The sequence below is a fragment of the Eleutherodactylus coqui genome, chromosome 4, assembly GCF_035609145.1.
Source record: "Eleutherodactylus coqui strain aEleCoq1 chromosome 4, aEleCoq1.hap1, whole genome shotgun sequence".
Classification (NCBI taxonomy): Eukaryota; Metazoa; Chordata; class Amphibia; order Anura; family Eleutherodactylidae; genus Eleutherodactylus; species Eleutherodactylus coqui.
This window is the reverse complement of record NC_089840.1, coordinates 204,550,559-204,568,915: the sequence shown is the minus strand read 5'-3', so window position 1 is coordinate 204,568,915 and position 18,357 is coordinate 204,550,559.

Here is an 18,357-nt window from a genome sequence, read left to right as displayed (position 1 = left end):
GCTGGCCAACATATCCTTCATCGCGCTGGACTAGTACCTTCATAATGCATAATTAGAAATCTTCAGGATAGTCTGCTTTTTGTTCCATTTGAGTCCCACTGAAGGCCTACAAGTAGAGATCTAGATCAAGATGTTCACATGGCGGAAAATTCTATGGCATATCCGCATGCAGAATTCACGTCTTGTATTTCAAATGGATGAATTCCGCAGTATAAATAGACACGCTTTTTATGGACATACAGATTTAAAATCCGCAGCATTTTTAAAAAAAACACTGTAGATTTGTCAGAGAAAGTTTCTGTAGTATGTGAAGTAGATTTTTTAAAATCTTATTTACATTATTTGTACTGTAAATGTTGCAGAATTTCCATAGTAATTCCGTTTGCATATATTCTTCACTGCTTGTGTAAAAGCAGCCTTAGGAATTTTAAAAAGGTATAATGTAAATTTGTATACTACATTACAGGATCTTAGCTAGCCTGTTTAGATATGTCTGACTGCAAGCTTGTTAACGGTTTCTCATAGCAACCAGCAGCATTGTGAATGCAGCTCTGGGCTTCAATATAAGCTATAACTCAGGATTCATGCATGGTAAAAATACAATGCATTTCCAAAGCTATTCAATGGCTTTGTAGGTTATAGATATATGTAAACTTTAAAAGCCTACTCTAGCGAAAACACATTTTTCCATCCTTACACCCTTCACCTGATTGCCTGTCCTACTGTGGACATTTCCTATGGATATTGCAGTCACTTCCATGCAGTTCAGCCTTCTGTCGGATGCTTATCACCAGCCATTCTTTTGTTGGTTTGGCGGTATGCTTTAGGTCATTGTCATGCTGAAAGGTGAAATTTAGAGTTGAGCGAGCGTACTCGCTAAGGCAATCTACTCAAGCGAGTAGTGCCTTATGCGAGCATCTGCCCGCTCGTCTCTAAAGATTCGGGTGCCAGCGGGGAAGAGCGGTGAGTTGCGGGAGTGAGCAGGTGGGAGCGAGGGGGAGAGAATAAGAGAGAGATCTCCCCCCCGTTCCTCCCCACTCTCCCCCACCGCTCCCCGCCCCCGCCGGCACCCGAATCTTTAGAGACGAGCGGGCAGGTACTCGCATAAAGCACTACTCACTCATGTAGTTTGCCTTAGCGAGTATGCTCGCTCATCTATAGTGAAATTCCTTTTCAGCTTCAGGTTTTGTGCCAAAATTGACTAATATTTGGAACAGTTCATAATTCCCGCCACCTTGACTAAAGTCTCAGTTCTAGCAGCAGAAAAAACTGCCCCAAAGCATAATCCTGCCTCCACCATCTTCACTCAAAGTATGTCTTCTGGTGATGTACAGTGTTGGCTTTGTGCCAAACATACCTTTTGGAATTACAGTATAGCCAAAAAGTTCAACCTTGATCTAATCAAACCATAGCACGTTCTCCCACATACTTCTGGCAGACTTGATGTAGGTTTTGGCAAAACTTAGCCAGGCTTGGATATTTTTCATTGTTATAAAAGGTTTCCATCTTATTACCCTCCCCCATATGAAGAATACGGGAGACTTGTCACATGCACTACAAAACCAGTGCTTGCCAAAAATTACTGCTGCTCCTTTAATGTTGCTGTAGGTCTCTTAACAACCTCCCAGATTTTATCTTGTTTTTTTCATCAATTTTAGAGGGGCATCCAGTTCTTGGTAACATCAATGTTGTGTCAAATGTAATCCACATGTTGATGGCCATCTTCACTGCATGAAAATAGGCCCTACCCCGATAATAAGACCTACTCCATTTTTGGATGAGGCTTGAAATATAAGGTCTCCCCCAAAAATAAGACCTAGTTAACCTGCATAAAAACAAAAAAATCAATACTCACCTGGTCCGCGGCGTCCCGATGGTCTCCGGCGGGGCTGCAGCAAACTGCAGTTTCCTACCCGTCTGCCATCTCAGCTTCTTTCTGGTGATGGGGCTTTGGATACCCCGTCTTCAGCAAAGCGAGCGCGGGGATCGGCTCATCAAGCGCCGGCTGCGATTAGCCAATCACAGCATTTGCTTTGCTTTAGGCGGGGTATTCAAAGCCCCATCACCTGAAAGAAGCTGAGATGGCAGACGGGGAGGACACTGCAGTTTGCCACAGCGCCGCCGGAGACCATCGCAAGGCATCGGGACGACACGGACCAGGTGAGTATAAGGCTCCCCCCGAAAATAAGACACTATGCCTCTTTTGGGGCAAAAATGTATTTTAGACAGTGTCTTATTTTCGGGGAAACACAGTATGTAACGCCTTGGAAATGTTTTGGCATCTTTCTTCTAACTGATACCTTTCATTCAAGCAGATCCCTTTGATGTGCTTGACAGACCAACTAAGAAAATGTTTCTTAGAAGAGCTGAACTTTATATTGGGATAAATCAGAATCACTGTAAATAATGGCAGCAGAGTGCTAACTACTATTGCAGCATCTTCCAACACTGGATAGGAACTATGGGTGAAGTAGCCATGCAGGTCACTACAGAGTAGTCAGGATAGCCAGGAGTCATTACCAGGGAGTCTTGGGTCGCAGTACAGATGAAGAAGGCAGGTAGCGTTGTCAGGAGAAAAGCCAGGAGTCATTATCAGGAAGTCTTCAAGTCACTTGTAGTAGAGAAGGATCCCTGACAACTATTTATCATGGGTTTAAGTGTGATTGGCCATTTCTGAACACAACCACATCCGCAAATATAAGAGGGTGCTCACACTTATGCAAGCACATTTAGTTTTGTTATTTTTACTTTTACACCCTAAAATATTTCAGTTTGTTTTCCAGTGGAATTTTACCGATAACTGGTTACATTAAAGGTGGAAATAAATCTGAAATGATTCATCTTTGTCAGATTTTTTAACATGACATAACCTGACATTTTAACAGGGCTGTGTAGACTTTTTATATCCACTGTATATACTAGGGACTATTAATTTAAAAAAAAAAATCACCAGAGTGGCTCTTTAAAATAGTGTCCAGCTGTGTTTTATAAATATGGATATATGTTAAGCTGTGGACATTTATTATTTTATTACATTAACTGGAAGATGATACTGGTAGAAATTCCACACATCAGTAAAAACTGTGGTTCATATGCAGCAAATAAAACTATTTAAACAGTCAATTCTTCAAACTGAACTCAACTTAATTGTCCCCATCACCATGATTCTCCCTAAATAATACACCCACCAGAGCTAATGTTTATCATTCCTCATTAAGGATGTTTCAGAAGGATCTCTCAAGCCTGATTTATAGTAACAAGATTAAACATGTAGCTTTATAGAGTATGACACTGCTGCAGCTCAGATTAATTATTTGCATTAATTAGTTAAAAGGCGTTTCACTTCAGAAAAAAAACATGTTATGGGTCTTGAGTAATCAAGAGGACTCAAGTCATGCATACGTGAAGTTAATTAAAACAGCTTGAAACAATTAGCATTGTTTACTAAAAGAATTATACTGTACTCTCCATTTTCTCCTTCAGATCAGAACACACAAGGATTCTACTTTGGCCTTTTCACAATGTAGGTCAATGTCAGTCACAGTAGTCTAACTTATGAAGTGTATATACTGTAGCACAATGACTTAGTGGTTAATACTGCTGCCAAGCAGTGCTAGGATATTGAATTCCAGTCAACCCCATGATAATATCTACATTACGTAAGTATTTTCCTGATGTCTTTATATGGTTTACCCCTTATTGAATGGATCTCCTATGAAATTAATCCTGGACTGTATACATTTGAGTATGACTATATACACTGATGGATATATGGCCAACTTGAGTAATTCCAGTCAGAGCTGGAGAATTCATTAGCTTTATATAAATACCAAATAATGGAACAAATAGCATAAAACATATGTTGTCTGTTCTGTAGGTTGTCCACATTGCAAACTAAAGCATTCTGTATCTGGTCAGATCAAGGAGGTAATTGAGCCGGGGCATATCAATCAGGAGTGCAGCTCAGAAGATATATAAGACACGATGAAAATCTTTGAACATTTCAAGGATGCTTTATTTTTCTCACAAAAAAGTTACTGTAGATTGGATCCCTGCCAGGCTGATATTGCTAACAATACAGCAGGGGGCCCACGAACAGGCAGAAGTCAGGAACTGGTAATGCATCTGTCAGTCTTTGGCTAGAATATGATATTTCCCAGCAATACTGAAGAGTTATCACATAGAAACATTTTATAATATTTACAAATAGATAGAATGAACAATACCAGCATCTATATTCAGCATACTGTAACTGTGTGATTACAGAAAGCCTCTCAAAGTCTTAGTGTGAAATTAAGACTATTGCAATCAATGCTTGTAATTTACCATAGACTGCTGGCTCTCGTTGGGCATCCATAAAATATAGTGCTGCCACTCGTCACCCTCAATTACCGCTATCCTGAAAGTCACAGCCTATGTATTAGAGTCCTTCAAGATAATGTGTCATTAGAAAATGATCTATTGTTTGAATTACATTTTATGAATTTTTTGTGATTTGGTGATTTTCTTTTAATTTTGCATGTCACAATTTATATTAAAGAGTAACCCTGAAATCTTGCACCCAATAAGCGGATACTTGCTTTGTACAGAAAACTTAACAGTCATTTCATGGTCATCAGAGGCAGGATTACAATAGAAGGTAGCAGCTATATGTAGATAACACAGAATGCACTATTCACAATAGGTGATGAACACAGCTGACCTCCTCCCCCTTCCTGCACGATGACCTCTGCACAGGTCACAGTGTATACAGCCACAACCAGATAGGGGGACATTAAATGAAATATTTTTAAATTAGAAAACTATTTTTTTAAAATAGTAACATGACTACTTATGACCAATACTAAAAATTTAATGAAGCTCCGACAACCCCTTCCTGCAAAATTAAGTACATATACGATGCACAAGAGGTCACTTTCCTCTGTACCAATGTAATTGTATGTGATGGTGATTGCACAGGCCCAGAAGCAGAGCCTGTATGATTGCTACCAGGAGCTCTGCTGTAACATGGAGGGGATTTGTTTTTTTTCCTAATATACAGGCCTCACAAGGACAAAATTAAACTGGACCCTATGAAACTAGATTTTGGAAATTTTCTTGAAAATTTAAAAAATTGATGCTAAAGTTATAAGCCTTCTACTGTCCTTTAAAAAATCAAAGTTTAATTATTGTGTGGTATGACTTCCTAGCTTACAAGTGTAAAATTTCAAATTTCCAAAAATGCAAATTTTTCTCTAAATGGTATTTTTTTTATAAATACATAAAAAATATTAGATTCTCTCTTTTAAATCTTTATTTTAAGTAATCAGACACATGTTAAAAGATGCATGTCTCTGCTAACAAGTAGCTGACATGTTTCGGCAGATGCAACTGCCTTTCTCAAAGCTGCATGCTGCAGGACATGCCTTAGTTTAAAAGGATAAAAACATCAAGTGTCATTGATTACAAATCATTCACAGATGTACATTGTTGTTTTCTAAAATTCTTTATTCTTTATGCACAGATCTCAAGGAGCAGTGGTTTCCTAAAGCCTGGAAGAATGGTGAGCCTTTGTCTTTTTTAAGATACAAAGTTCAAGTTTAAATAAAAAATATTTACCAATATTTACCACTAATATAAAGTACAATGTGTCCTGCAGGAGCAATTCTCAGAATCACTTTGATAAGTAAAAGCTATCACGTCCAATCAGGACTGGCTGGATCCGAAAACCTGAAAGACTCACGGGCTGTGAACCAGCAGACTGCAAGTGCACACCAAGACGGTGGTAAACAAAGAAAACAGACACCAGGGAAGCACTCCCTATAAACCCTTTACCAGGAAAGAGACCTGCCTGTACGCAGATAACCCGCCCTAACAAGGGCGAACCTGACCACGTACCTGGCCACTAGCTTACCCTATGGGTGAGAGACGAAACCACAAAAAACAAAATATCAATAGTAACTACAATACTTAGCCCAGTAAAGAATCAGGAAACCAGGAGATCTAGCATCAACCTCTAACGTCCACCACAGTCAGAAGGAGACTGAATTAAACAGCAATGAGCTAAGCGCAAGGCCAGGTTAAATAGTCCTCCCAAATTACCCACAGGTGAAACTAAGCAAGTCTCACCGAAAACCACTCCCACCAGGTCAGAAGATAAAGAAAAACACAGACTCGAACCAGATTATTAGAAAGGAACAGATCGCAGAACCGCCGCAACAAAAGTGTTCCAAAGTTATTACCACATAAACTGACATGTCAGAATTGGAAAATTAGGCTGTGCCCAAACAACCAAAAGTGGATGCTTCCTTATGGGATTAAAGCAAATGTGTCAGCTTAATATGTTACCATGTGTAAGATCAGCATATTACAGCTACATGTCTGCATTTTTACCTTTTTGTACCGTTTGGCTAATAGGAGCACTAAAAGAATTCAGCCGACTCAGTTATGCGTCTGCTGTGTTCTTTTAGTGCTCCAGAGTTTGAGCCCTCCCTGCCTACCTCTGACCTGCAGGAGTTTAAGCCCGCCCTGCCTAACTCTGACCTGCAGGAGTTTAAGCCCGCCCTGCCTACCTCTGATCTGCAGGAGTTTGAGCCTGCCCTGCAGGAGTTTGAGCCTGCCCTGCCTACCTCTGCCCTGCAGGAGTTTGAGCCCGCCTTGCCTACCTCTGACGTGCAGGAATTTGAGCCCTCCCTGCCTACCTCTGACCTGCAGGAGTTTAAGCCCGCCCTGCCTACCTCTGACCTGCAGGAGTTTGAGCCCTCCCTGCCTACCTCTGACCTGCAGGAGTTTAAGCCCGCCTTGCCTACCTCTGACCTGCAGGAGTTTAAGCCCGCCCTGCCTACCTCTGCCCTGCAGGAGTTTGAGCCCGCCCTGCCTACCTCTGACCTGCAGGTGTTTGAGCCCTCCCTGCCTACCTCTGACCTGCAGGATGATGATTGACAGGCTGCTGTTCGCATCACATTGTTGCCTTCTGTTGGAGCTTTCTCGGAGTTCATGTTAAACCTAAGCAAAAAAAAGATTTGAAGAGTGCCTTAAACATGGGATTCTTAGTATAAGATAAACCTCTCAATACCATAATATCATTTTTATGTTTATGCATGCATCTGAGTGTAGCTGTAGCTGAGATACACATTACAAATGTCATTAGATGCAGTCTAAGTCTTCTTTACAATTCCATTTTCCGTTTTTCATCTTCAGCAAGTTCTATAAGATTTCACACAAGTGAAACTGTCACAGTTGCTGCAGTTGATGGTTTTATTGATGACAGCAGCAGCAGAATCCTGAGTCAAAGCAAATCTGACAAAAGATCAAATTATGACAGAGTTGTATCTTATAGAATAGTGGAATAGAGCTTGTTGTGCTCTGAGATACAGATACCAGGACTCATTTGTCAATGTCCTATCTTTCGGGTCTACAAGCTATTACAAAATGGAAAAAGAAATGCAGAATTTTTAGGGACATGTATTCTGAGAGCATAAAGTATTACCAAAGCTTGTGTTTAGCCAAGGTGACACCAAAATCTAAGGGAAAAAAAAGTGTTGTTGGCAAAAGTTAGATTGATGTTCACACTTCTAGCCTTGAGTACAACTGGGAAATAAACTACATCAGGAAAATATGGCATGGTATATGTCACTGTAATGTATTTTCCATTCCCTCCCTAAACTTGAAAGCCAGTGCCACATCTAATATACTGTATATACATGTTAGCCTAATGTGGTGTGGTTTGTTATCAAAACAACTCTGCCTTCATGTGTATGTATTATGGAACTACATGCTGTGCTTCACACTCACTCATCGTCACCATAGCATCTACTGGTTGGGACACGGAAAAGTAGGCCCGCACCACTTATAAAAGCTGTTTAAAAGAAAATCTGTCTTTTGGCATGGTCATCATGGCATTCCGAGCATGCTCACAGGACAGAAAACATAGAACTCAGGACTGTAGTCCTGGATAGTGACTGTCAGCTCTATCCCTCCCACTCCTGGCTGGCCATAGTCAACCTCTCCCCAGTCCTCGTTTCTGTTTGTGGCCCATCCTGTACAACAAACTTCATTAGGATGTTGTTTACCGGGAAATATTTTAATTATATGTACCAGGAATGTAAGAAAAGCCTGTGGAGGCTTCGGAAAAATTCCTCCAGTGACTACAAAAGTAGGCTATTGGGGTAAGACGCAAAAGGACCTCCACGTTGGTTTGGCCCATGTATTTTTGTTTTGTAAATAGCGGACACCTTTGCATTATAACTATTAGGTCGCCTGCATATAAACAGGCCGGATTCCACAAGCGAATTTCCGCAGCGGAAGATCTGCGATTCTGTACGGAAACGAATTGCGAGTGTTTACGGATGAATGTGGATATGATCATTTTTCTACATGGGTGTACGCGCATGCACAACATATTGTCCGTGCTGAAAAAGGATCGCAAGCAGGTGATTACGTCAAAAAGTTGCCCAGCACCCTGGAAAAACCGTTCTATACAAAGGGTTAATGCCCAGATGACATTCTTTCATGGTAAGAGCTTAGAACCATACATTAAGAACAGCATACTGCTCTCTTGGCTTGGGAGAGCAATGAACCTGCCCATATTGAATACCCTGGCTGCTGCGATGGACAATGCTGTATTTTTCTCTGAAAACAAAATCAGTCCTGCACTATCTTTTCCCAGCATTCCTGCTTCCTTTTATTCATTTCATGTGGTCTCCTAGCAACCTGCGAGCTATCCGCGTTAAAATCCGTGCCTATCCGCAATGTTATTGCAGATGCACTACGATTTGAACGCTTCCATAGAGATCACTGGAGCTCGTTCACATGGAATCCATGCAAAAAATAGAGCATGACACGATTCACATCTGCTTGTCTGCTTGAAGCTACGGAAGTCAATGCCTTCTAATGGGCGAATATTGCAGTGGATCTTCCACGCATGTGCTGATTGCAGATTCCGCAATTCAAATCCATTCATGTGCAGGCAGCCTTATTCCTAAGTGCAGTGGATAATTTTTCTGATCCTGGATATGTTACCATGAGGCCGGTCAGGGACCCTGGGCGGCAGGGGTGTGGATCGCCGCAGTGTCCTGGGATGACGTTGCGTTCGCGTTCAGGTTGTCGAGTGGCGGCGGCGTCCTCCAGTGCGCGCGCGCATCTGCCTGCTGTGAGAGGCGTGCGCTCTATCTCTGTGAGTTATAGTGGCTGGCTGGGAGCTCCGGTCAGTTGGCTTGATTGACTCCTGAATATAGTCTGGCAGCTGCTAATAGCAGTTGCCAGTTATTGGTTCCGTCCTCTGTGTGTTTGACCTTGGTCCTTCTCCAGTGAAAGTTACCCAGTTCCGATCCAGCTCTGCCTGCATTCTTTGGTGTTGTTTTCCTGTTGGTTATTCCATCTGCCTAGCCTGTCAGTACTAGTGAGTAGTCACCTACATAGGTACAGCGGTTCCTGCCTGTCCTGCCTTTAGGCAGAGTAGGGTCAGAGTTGGCAGCCTAGATGTGTCCACCTTCAGGGCTATCTCCAGGAAGGGACATTGGGCGTGGGTGAGAGTCAGGGAGCCCCACGCCGTGCGTACCTATGCACCCACCTAGTACTGTAACATAATAACTGGCCCCAAAAAAACCATTTTCCTGTGTTTTTATTTTTGAGTAAGATTCACTGTGTGAATGGAGTCCTACAAGGTGATTACCGGCCAGGATGGTTCAGGACCTGCCAGGGCGTCTCAGCCATCATGAGCAGCAGTTGGTACCAGAACCTACATGCCCATTACCCAAGGTGTTTTTGGGGGACCGGAAAAAATTCTTTGTCTTCCAGGAGGCTTGTAAGTTGTTTTTCCGCTTGCGGCCTCGTTCCTCTGGGTCTGAGTCCCAATGGGTGGGGATTGTTATGTCGTTGCTCAGAGAAGGGCCTCAGTTATGGGCCTATTCTTTACTGTCTGATTACGTTTGTCTGCAGTAGATTCTTTTTTTCTTGAGCTCGGGAATATTTTTGATGAACCTGATCATGCAGGTTATGCAGTCAGTAAGTTGTTGTACGCCAGGCATGCCAGTCGGCAGAAGAATATTGCTCTAGTTTCAGGCAGTATTCTGGTAAATCTGCATGGAACGACTGTGCGCTCAAAGATTTATTTTTGGTAGGCCTGTCTAACGCTGTAAAAGATCTATTGCTGTCCCACCCATCACCATCCACCTTGAATCAGGCTATGGAATTGGCAGTCAGAGCGGATCGTAGACTCAGGTCTAGAAGGGATGCTAAGCAAGAGGCCTGTCAAGAACGTGGTGTCAAGTCTCTAGCGACTCCTACAGCCTGTAACCCAGTATCAACTTCCGGAGATTATGGTATGGAAGTGGACCGATTAAGTCCTAGAGAGCGGAGGCGCTTCCGGGTTTGTAACCAACTCTGCTTTTACTGCGGCAAGGCTGGTCATCGCATCCTGCCAGGGAAGGGCAGCTACGGAAGAAGCAGGAAAACTTCAGCTCCTAGGTGACTGTCAGGAGGGTCATCTAGGAGGTCAGGTACTCCCTAAATTACTGGTGCCTTGAAGTGTGTCTTACAAGGCTTATCACAGGGTGGGACAGAAATTTATAGATTCTGGGTCAGCCGTGAACCTTATCCATTTGCAGTTTGTAAAACCACTGTTGTCAAGTTTTACCGCATCAGGTTTGCCAATCCACTTTACCAGTATTGATGTAACCCCTCTGTCTTCTGGGGTAGTGCGTTGAAGGACACCGGAACTTCAGTTCATGGTGGGCGCATTACATTCAGAGGTGATTTCATTCCTGGTCATAGAGAAGATGTCCGTGGATATCGTTCTGGGATTGCCGTGGCTAAGGACGCACAATCTTCAGTTCGATTGGACTATGCTGGAGCTAGTTCGGTGGGGAGGGTTCTGTCAGGATCATCTAACATCACATTGTGCTCCACTGATACTATTAGTATTCCAGACTATTTACGAGATTTTCAAAACTCCTGAATATAGTCTGGCAGCTGCTGATAGCAGTTGCTAGTTATTTGTTCTTTCCTCTGTGTGTTTGACCTCCGTCCTTCTCCAGTGGGAGTTACGCAGTCCCGATCCCGCTCTGCCTGCATTCTGTGGTGCTCTTTTCCCGTTGGTTATTCCATCTGTCTAGCCTGTCAGTACTAGTGAGTAGTCACCTGCATAGGTACAGCGGTTCCTGCCTGTCCTGCCTTTAGGCAGAGTAGGGTCAGAGTTGCAGCCTGGACGTGTCCACCTTCAGGGCTATCTCCAGGAAGGGACATTGGGCATGGGTAAGAGTCAGGGAGCCCCGCGCCGTGCGTACCTATGCACTCCGCTAGTACTGTAACAGGATATTTATATAGACTGCAGTTGCCATCCTGGGATGGGCTTACTACTACGGTAGTTATTTTATAGGTCTGTAACATATGATTGACACAAGATAGCTGTATATGTAGGGAAATAGGGCTGGCTCTGTATATGTAGAGTGCATGACACTATCACGGATAACAAGAAAAAAGTCTGGTACCATGTTAGCCAGTAGAGCAAATGTGATTGTTTGCAACAGAAGAAACCAAGTTATTGTTATGTTTGCCAGGCACACCATGTGTCTGCATGGATGCATTAATTCCAAAATGGGAAATACTGCACAACTGCGCACACGAAACACCAAAAGGGACAGTGAACTGCATAGTAGACATAACATAAGGACTGACAAACGCTCAAAACACGCACTTTGCATATATGCATGCATAACCAGATGGAATAGCTATCATATGTATGAGATATCGGTTCATGAATTTGCCAAGTCACTAAAGCCTGCGAGCCCACTTCAAGGGTCCTCATTGTCTCACAGGTTTCTGCTCTAACGAGACAACAGCCACAAGAACCGTGCCTGCAAGCAGGACGATAAGGACGGCCCCACACTGGAACCTAGGGACTTAACTAGCCCAGAGATGGTAAACAATCCACAGCAGGACAGGACACAGTTGACACCAACACACTAGGGATAGCATGCAACACAGAACAGGACAGTTCTTACCTAATGTCTGGCCATCCACAGAACACATAACTGTTCACACACAAATACACTGAACATGCCTGTTCACACCTGATGTCTGGCTACCTGCACACAACAATGTTCACACCTATACACACACACACAGCATGCAAGAAAACCAAACCCTAGAGTGAAGGGATACCAGCTTCCTCTTGCAGAGGGACTGGTATATTAAAGCAGCAGACCAGTGAAGATTGGCTGTCTGGAGAGCACCACACCCAGCCAGCACAAACATGTCACACCTGTGGAAATGTCCTCCTAAAAACCCATAGTACTACAGGTCCCAGAAGAGCAACCTAACATTAATTTTGTAGATATGATACCTTTTGATGGCAAACAAAAAAAACACAATGTTATAGCAAGCTTTAAAAAGTTAATTTCTGTATACGAGTAGCTCAATGTCAGGTTTATGGTGGGGTGAAATGCATTGAATCTCTCATGGAATTTTATTAGTTCTTGTTCGATGTCAGTCCAGATGATTATGATGTCATCAATGTAGCGGAAGTAGGCCAATGGTTGGCTGGAGCAGGAGCCCAGAAAGTCACTCTTCAGTTTGGCTATGAAAAGGTTGGTATATTGTGGTGCCTTTTTTCTGCCCATGGTGGTTCTGGTGAGTTGAAGGTATACCTCTTTGCCAAAAGAGAAATAATTATGTGTAAGGAGGTCATCTTGTGATGACATCATAATCTTCTTGACCAACTCCAAACAATAAACTAATAAAATTCCATGAGAGAATCAATGCATTCCACCCCACCATAAACCTGGCATTGAGCTACTCGTATACAGAAATTTACTTTTTGGACACCACCATAAAAATTTCAAACAACTCAATAGAGACATCCATATACCGAAAACCTATTGATCGTCCCACTTACCTCAAATGGGACAGTTTCCATCCCAAACACATCAATAGGTCCATTGTCTACAGCCAGGCCATCAGATACAACCAGGTTTGCTCTAACCCGGCAGACAGAGATGAAAATTTACAGCATCTGAAAAGGGCATTCTTAAAATCAGGGCTACCATTCCACTCCAATTGATAACCAAATCACCAGAGCCACCAGGATACCCAGGAATCAACTACTCCAACACACAGAAAAGGAAGGAAACGGTCGTGTGCCTCTAGTTGTGACCAACAATTCCCAGCTAATACTAAGGAAACTGCAAAGAACATCCATTGTACCCTACACAAGGATGACCATCTGTAAATCATATTTCCGGCCCCTCTCCTATGTTACAAACAACTTCCAAATTTGAGGAACTTTATAATCAGGAGTGCATTGCCCTCCGACACAAAAAAAGGAACTTATCCTGCAATGTAAGGAGCTGCAAGACCTGCTCACATGTACTGACTGTGGACAGGATACAAATCCCCAACACACAACCGGACTCACATGTTCCACGTCTGATGTTGTGTACCTGATCCTGTGTAGTAAATGTCCGGTTGGGGAGCTTTATGTTGGAGAAACAGGACAAAAACTGAAAGAGCATGAGGTCTCATCGCCACACAATTAAAGAGAGAAAGATAGAATTACCTGTGGCAGAGCATTTTTCTAATCATGGACACAACATAGAACATATGAAAGTTACTATATTAAAAGACAACTTTAAATCTCTACGTGTGTGATAGCATTCATTTGGGATTGTGTGGGGATGTACATACCTGGGCATTACAATAGTCATCAACATGTCAGACCAAGACATAATTTAATGCCCGTAATGGAGAAATATAGAAAAATAATATATCACCAAATACATGGGGAACACAAAGCTGGTGTTGTGTCAGTTTGAGCTTAATTGTGCATTTGGTCTTCTTTGACTCTGATGGGTGTGTCAGCTGTTGGTGTACACCTGGGGGCAATTAGGCAGGGTTTTTAGTTCCCTCTTTGCCTGGGTTCTGTGCTAGTCAATTTCAGTGCAGTCTCCTTCTGCTGTGAAGTGAGGACCTCTCTAGATCTGGTTTTTGCGGTTCTTTCAGTGGTTCTTCAGATACGTTCTGAGATTTATTACTGAGATTTATTCTTTGAGGTTTTGGTTTACTCTTATTGTGGTTTTCCCTTTGTCATTGATCCTGGGGTTGGTTCGCCCCTCCTGCTCCAGTCAAAATGGATGGAGATCTTCAGTTTGAGATCAGTCACACTGTAGACTCCTGCCATGTGAGAAACACACTACAGTATTTGGTTCATTGGCGGGGATATAAGCCAGAGGAAAGGACGTGGTTCCCGGCTGCAGATGGCAATGCGGACCATCTCATAACAAAACTATTATAAAAATAACCTGGGTAGACCAGGGCCTTAGGGTCCGGTGGCCCCTTCTAGAAGGGGAGGTACTAGAGTCCAATCCCCACAGGGTTCTGGTAGCTGGCTCAAGGTTGACCCAGCTTTCTATCCTTCCAAGGTCAGTAAAGTGAGTACCCAGCTTCGTGAGGGGTTGGGGGGGGGGGGGTAATAAATAAATTACCTGAAAACGCTGCGGAATAAGTTGGCGCTATACAAATAACAAGATTTACTGTTGTGTCAGTTTGAGCTTATGTGTGCATTAAGTCTTCCTTGACTCTGATGGTTGTACACCTGTGGGCAATTATAAAGGTTTTTTTAGTTACCTCTTTGCTTCCGTTTTGAGCTGGTCACTTTCAGTACAGTCTCCTCCTGCTGTGGAGTGAGAACCTCTTTTTATCTGGTTTCTGTGGTTCTTTCAGTGGCTCTTCATATAAGTTCAGAGATTTATTACTGAGATTTCTTCTTTGAGGTTTTCGTTTAGTCATATTGTAGTTTTACCTTTGTCAATTATCATGACTAGTGAGTGGCACAGGCATGAGGATGGATGTGTCCTTATCAGGGCCCGGCCATCCACTAGTAGGCAGGGGTTGTCACCCTCTAGCTCCCCTTAAAGAAGTTTCCCTTTTTTTGTTTACTTTTTCCTCATACTGCATGGGGTGCCTGGTACTGTGGTGTGAACATTGCCAGAGAGAATATATTTTGGTTTGCATTTATTGCACGCATAAAGCAGATGTGACAGTAGGACTAGTAACAACAGAATTACGGGGGTGGGAATCCTATCACTAACCAACCTTGGTATGACAGACACTGCCTAGAAGCAGGTTGTTCACCCCGATATTGGTGGGCCAATGTCAGGAACGTAGAAGGCTTAATCTGACTCTAACTGAAGGGGAAGATGTTTAATTCAGATGGAAAGAGCAATGAATACAACACAGTATAATGTAATAAACCCCATACAGAAGTAGCCACAGGTATTTAACTGGCAGGAGTCTGCAGCCTTCCCAAACATTTTAGACAATAACCAGTGCCAATATAGAGGCGGGCCTAGGTAAATACATTTTGATCATGGCTGATTGGCTACCTAGGAAGAACACCTCCCTGTCGGTCAATCAGTTCATTCACCACAGGAGGTGTTGTAGCAGGTTAGCGAAGAAGGGCACATACACTGAAACTACTGGAGGTATTTCGGATGGACGACACCTCGGGGGCTTTGAACACTGATAGGAAGGCGGCACTCATCAGTGCTCAGTGCCAAATAGCAAGGTGCATGCACCAGAAATACATCACGTGAGCCAGGGCTGACTTCCTGATTGCAGCTGGCGCATCACAACATTAAGCACTATATTATGGTATTCCATAACTCTATACTGTCATAGTATAACTTGGTGCAACATGGCTGCAATATTAATATACTGTATGGTAGTATTTCTTAGAACCCTGTTTGGCATTACTAAAATATTCTATATTAACATTTTAGTTTCATGGTATGGTATTTTCACCTGTGTAGTTTGGGCAGCGGCTTCCATATGCAGTGGTTGTTGGCCTTAGCCCCAGGTCTTTAAAAACCCTAGGAATATTTAAGTTTCTAAGTATTCTTTAGAAATTAACTATTATAGTATAATAGCTTTTCACCAGATACAATACAATATAAATCTATTCTGCGTATTCCAAGGCTGTGATTTCTTTGTAATATTCTATTCCAAGACTGTCATTTCCTGCAATGTCCTGACCAGGCTATATTCCAACAGAATAAACTACATGTGACACAACTAAAGGCCATGCTTGTTCCTTCAGAGCTATCTAATGAAGACCAAGCAGACATCATCTTTGCCAAATCCAACATTAATTAGCATTTAAAGCCCCGTATTCATGACAGGTGGAGATTTGCCATGCACTTCCCCTGACTTTGTTAGATCCTAGAGCACAATACAAGCCTATTCACACTGTGCAGCCACATCTGACTCTTCAGGGAGTCCTATAAAGAACAAGAAACAATTGCTTTGGAATATACCAATCAAGGGCATTTCATGCAAAATCCCTTTTTGTGATCTAAACTAAAAGGAGGCCATTTAGGTATTGGCAGGTTGTCTCAAATACAAGCTGTTAGAGATCATAAAGTGACGCCAAGAAACCTGCTGATGTTGTGTTATAGTTGCTCATTTTCAGCTTCTGAGAGGTGCTTGGTACAACAATTGTGCAATGAATTCCCATAGGATGCCTCATTGACCCTGAAAATGTTATTGCCTTCCGTTTTTTTTGTACAATAAACTCTCCCAGTGATTACTGTAATTGCTTATCTCTAACATCTTGCATCTTCTCCACTATTAAGGTTTACTCCGTTAAAGGCTCTTTCTGTAATAACTGTAATTTTAAAATAATTAGGTTAAATGGAGACTAACGTTTATGTTGCTGAGACAGCAGGTTGGCAGCAATGACAGTAATGATCAGTAAACTAAGTTTCATGATCAAATAGACTAACCATATTGGTATTGATGAACCACAGTATGTCCCCATATTCCCAAACATTGGTGGGCATTCTCTCTGTGCCTCCTTATTAGCAAAGTTGTCTGTCTTTGTGGCCCTTACTTAGTAATAGTGTCTCTTTTTGTAGCCATTGTTTTATAAAATTGTCCTCGTTTGTGTTCCTCACTTAGCAATAATGTCCTTCTTTGTGGCCTGCTCTTAATAATAGTGCCTTCCTTTGTGGTGCCTGCATAGTAATAGTGCTTCTCCTTGTGGCCCCCACACTCCTGCTGTCATCCCTGTGACTAAGTTTTTGGGAAGATTCTTACTGGGAGTTGGGAAGTGGGGAGACAGAGTGGAGGTTCAGCAGCTTGGACAGAGGGAGGGCCATTCAACCCCAGATTCCCCCTGCTGTGTGTGCCCTGTAGCTCTCATGTGGTCTGCCTCTATTAGCAGTATACCACTACTAGTGAGACCTCTGCATGGATGTCATGAGTGGGCCTTGCTTTGCCCCATTGGGAAAGGAGGCCCAGAAAGAAACATCAGAGGGCAAAGCAAGTGAAAGACGGCTGTAGGAGGTGAAGGGTCGGACAAGCCATTGATATTACGTGACATGATGTAGATGGAAAAAGTGACTGTAGTGCATTGAGGCAGCTGACAACAGGTGCTGGGCACAGTGTAGTGACCTGGGCAGTGGGCATAATTTGCTACTGTACAGATGGTACACATTGAATGGTGGTAATGTTGGGTACAGAGAGTCTGGTGAAGATAGGAAGTGTAGTGGTCCCTGTTCGCACGTGAGCATTTTTACCTTTCTTTGAATATATTCAAAGATTTATTTTTTTATGAGATGTGCAGGAGCTGTATAAATTGCATTCCTGAGAAACAGGCTTTTCATTATTTTCCATGCATTCCCCTTATTGGAGGTTGCCTGTTTGTCAAAACGCTGTGGATCAAGAATTTGGTAAGCGGTATTTTACCTTTTTAGGCCTTAGTCAGACGGGCGTTTTTAGCCGCAATTTGCACATGCGCATGCGTCCGGCGATTTTATAAAACCATTGCTTTGCAATGGTATCGGACACATGAGCGCTTTTTATGCGCTCGTCCGATAAATTATAGAACAAAAAAATCGCAGATCGCACCTATCTATTCATGAATGGGTGAGTGACTGCTGCCTCTCAGCGCTGAGCCAATCAGGGGCAGGTCTGACTCACATCCATTCATGAATACATGAATGGGTGTGAGTGAGGCATGCCTCTGATTGGCTCAGCGCTGAGCCAATCAGGGGGCAGGTCTGACTCACATCCATTCATGAATTCATGAATGGGTGTGAGTGAGGCATGCCTCTGATTGGCTCAGCGCTGAGCCAATCAGGGGGCAGGTCTGACTCACACCCCCTTCACACCCACTGCAGGACGACCGCGCGGAGCTCCGGCTGCCGGGAGAAGGTGAGTATACAATTTTTTTTTATTTTAACACATTTTAGGATGAATTGCAGGAAAGGGCTTATATATTTAAGCCCTTACCGACAATTTATCCCGGGCTCGCCCGCAGCGCATTGCTTTAAATGGAGCCGGCTCTATTGCCGTCTCCATTGAATGCAATGCGCTGGACAG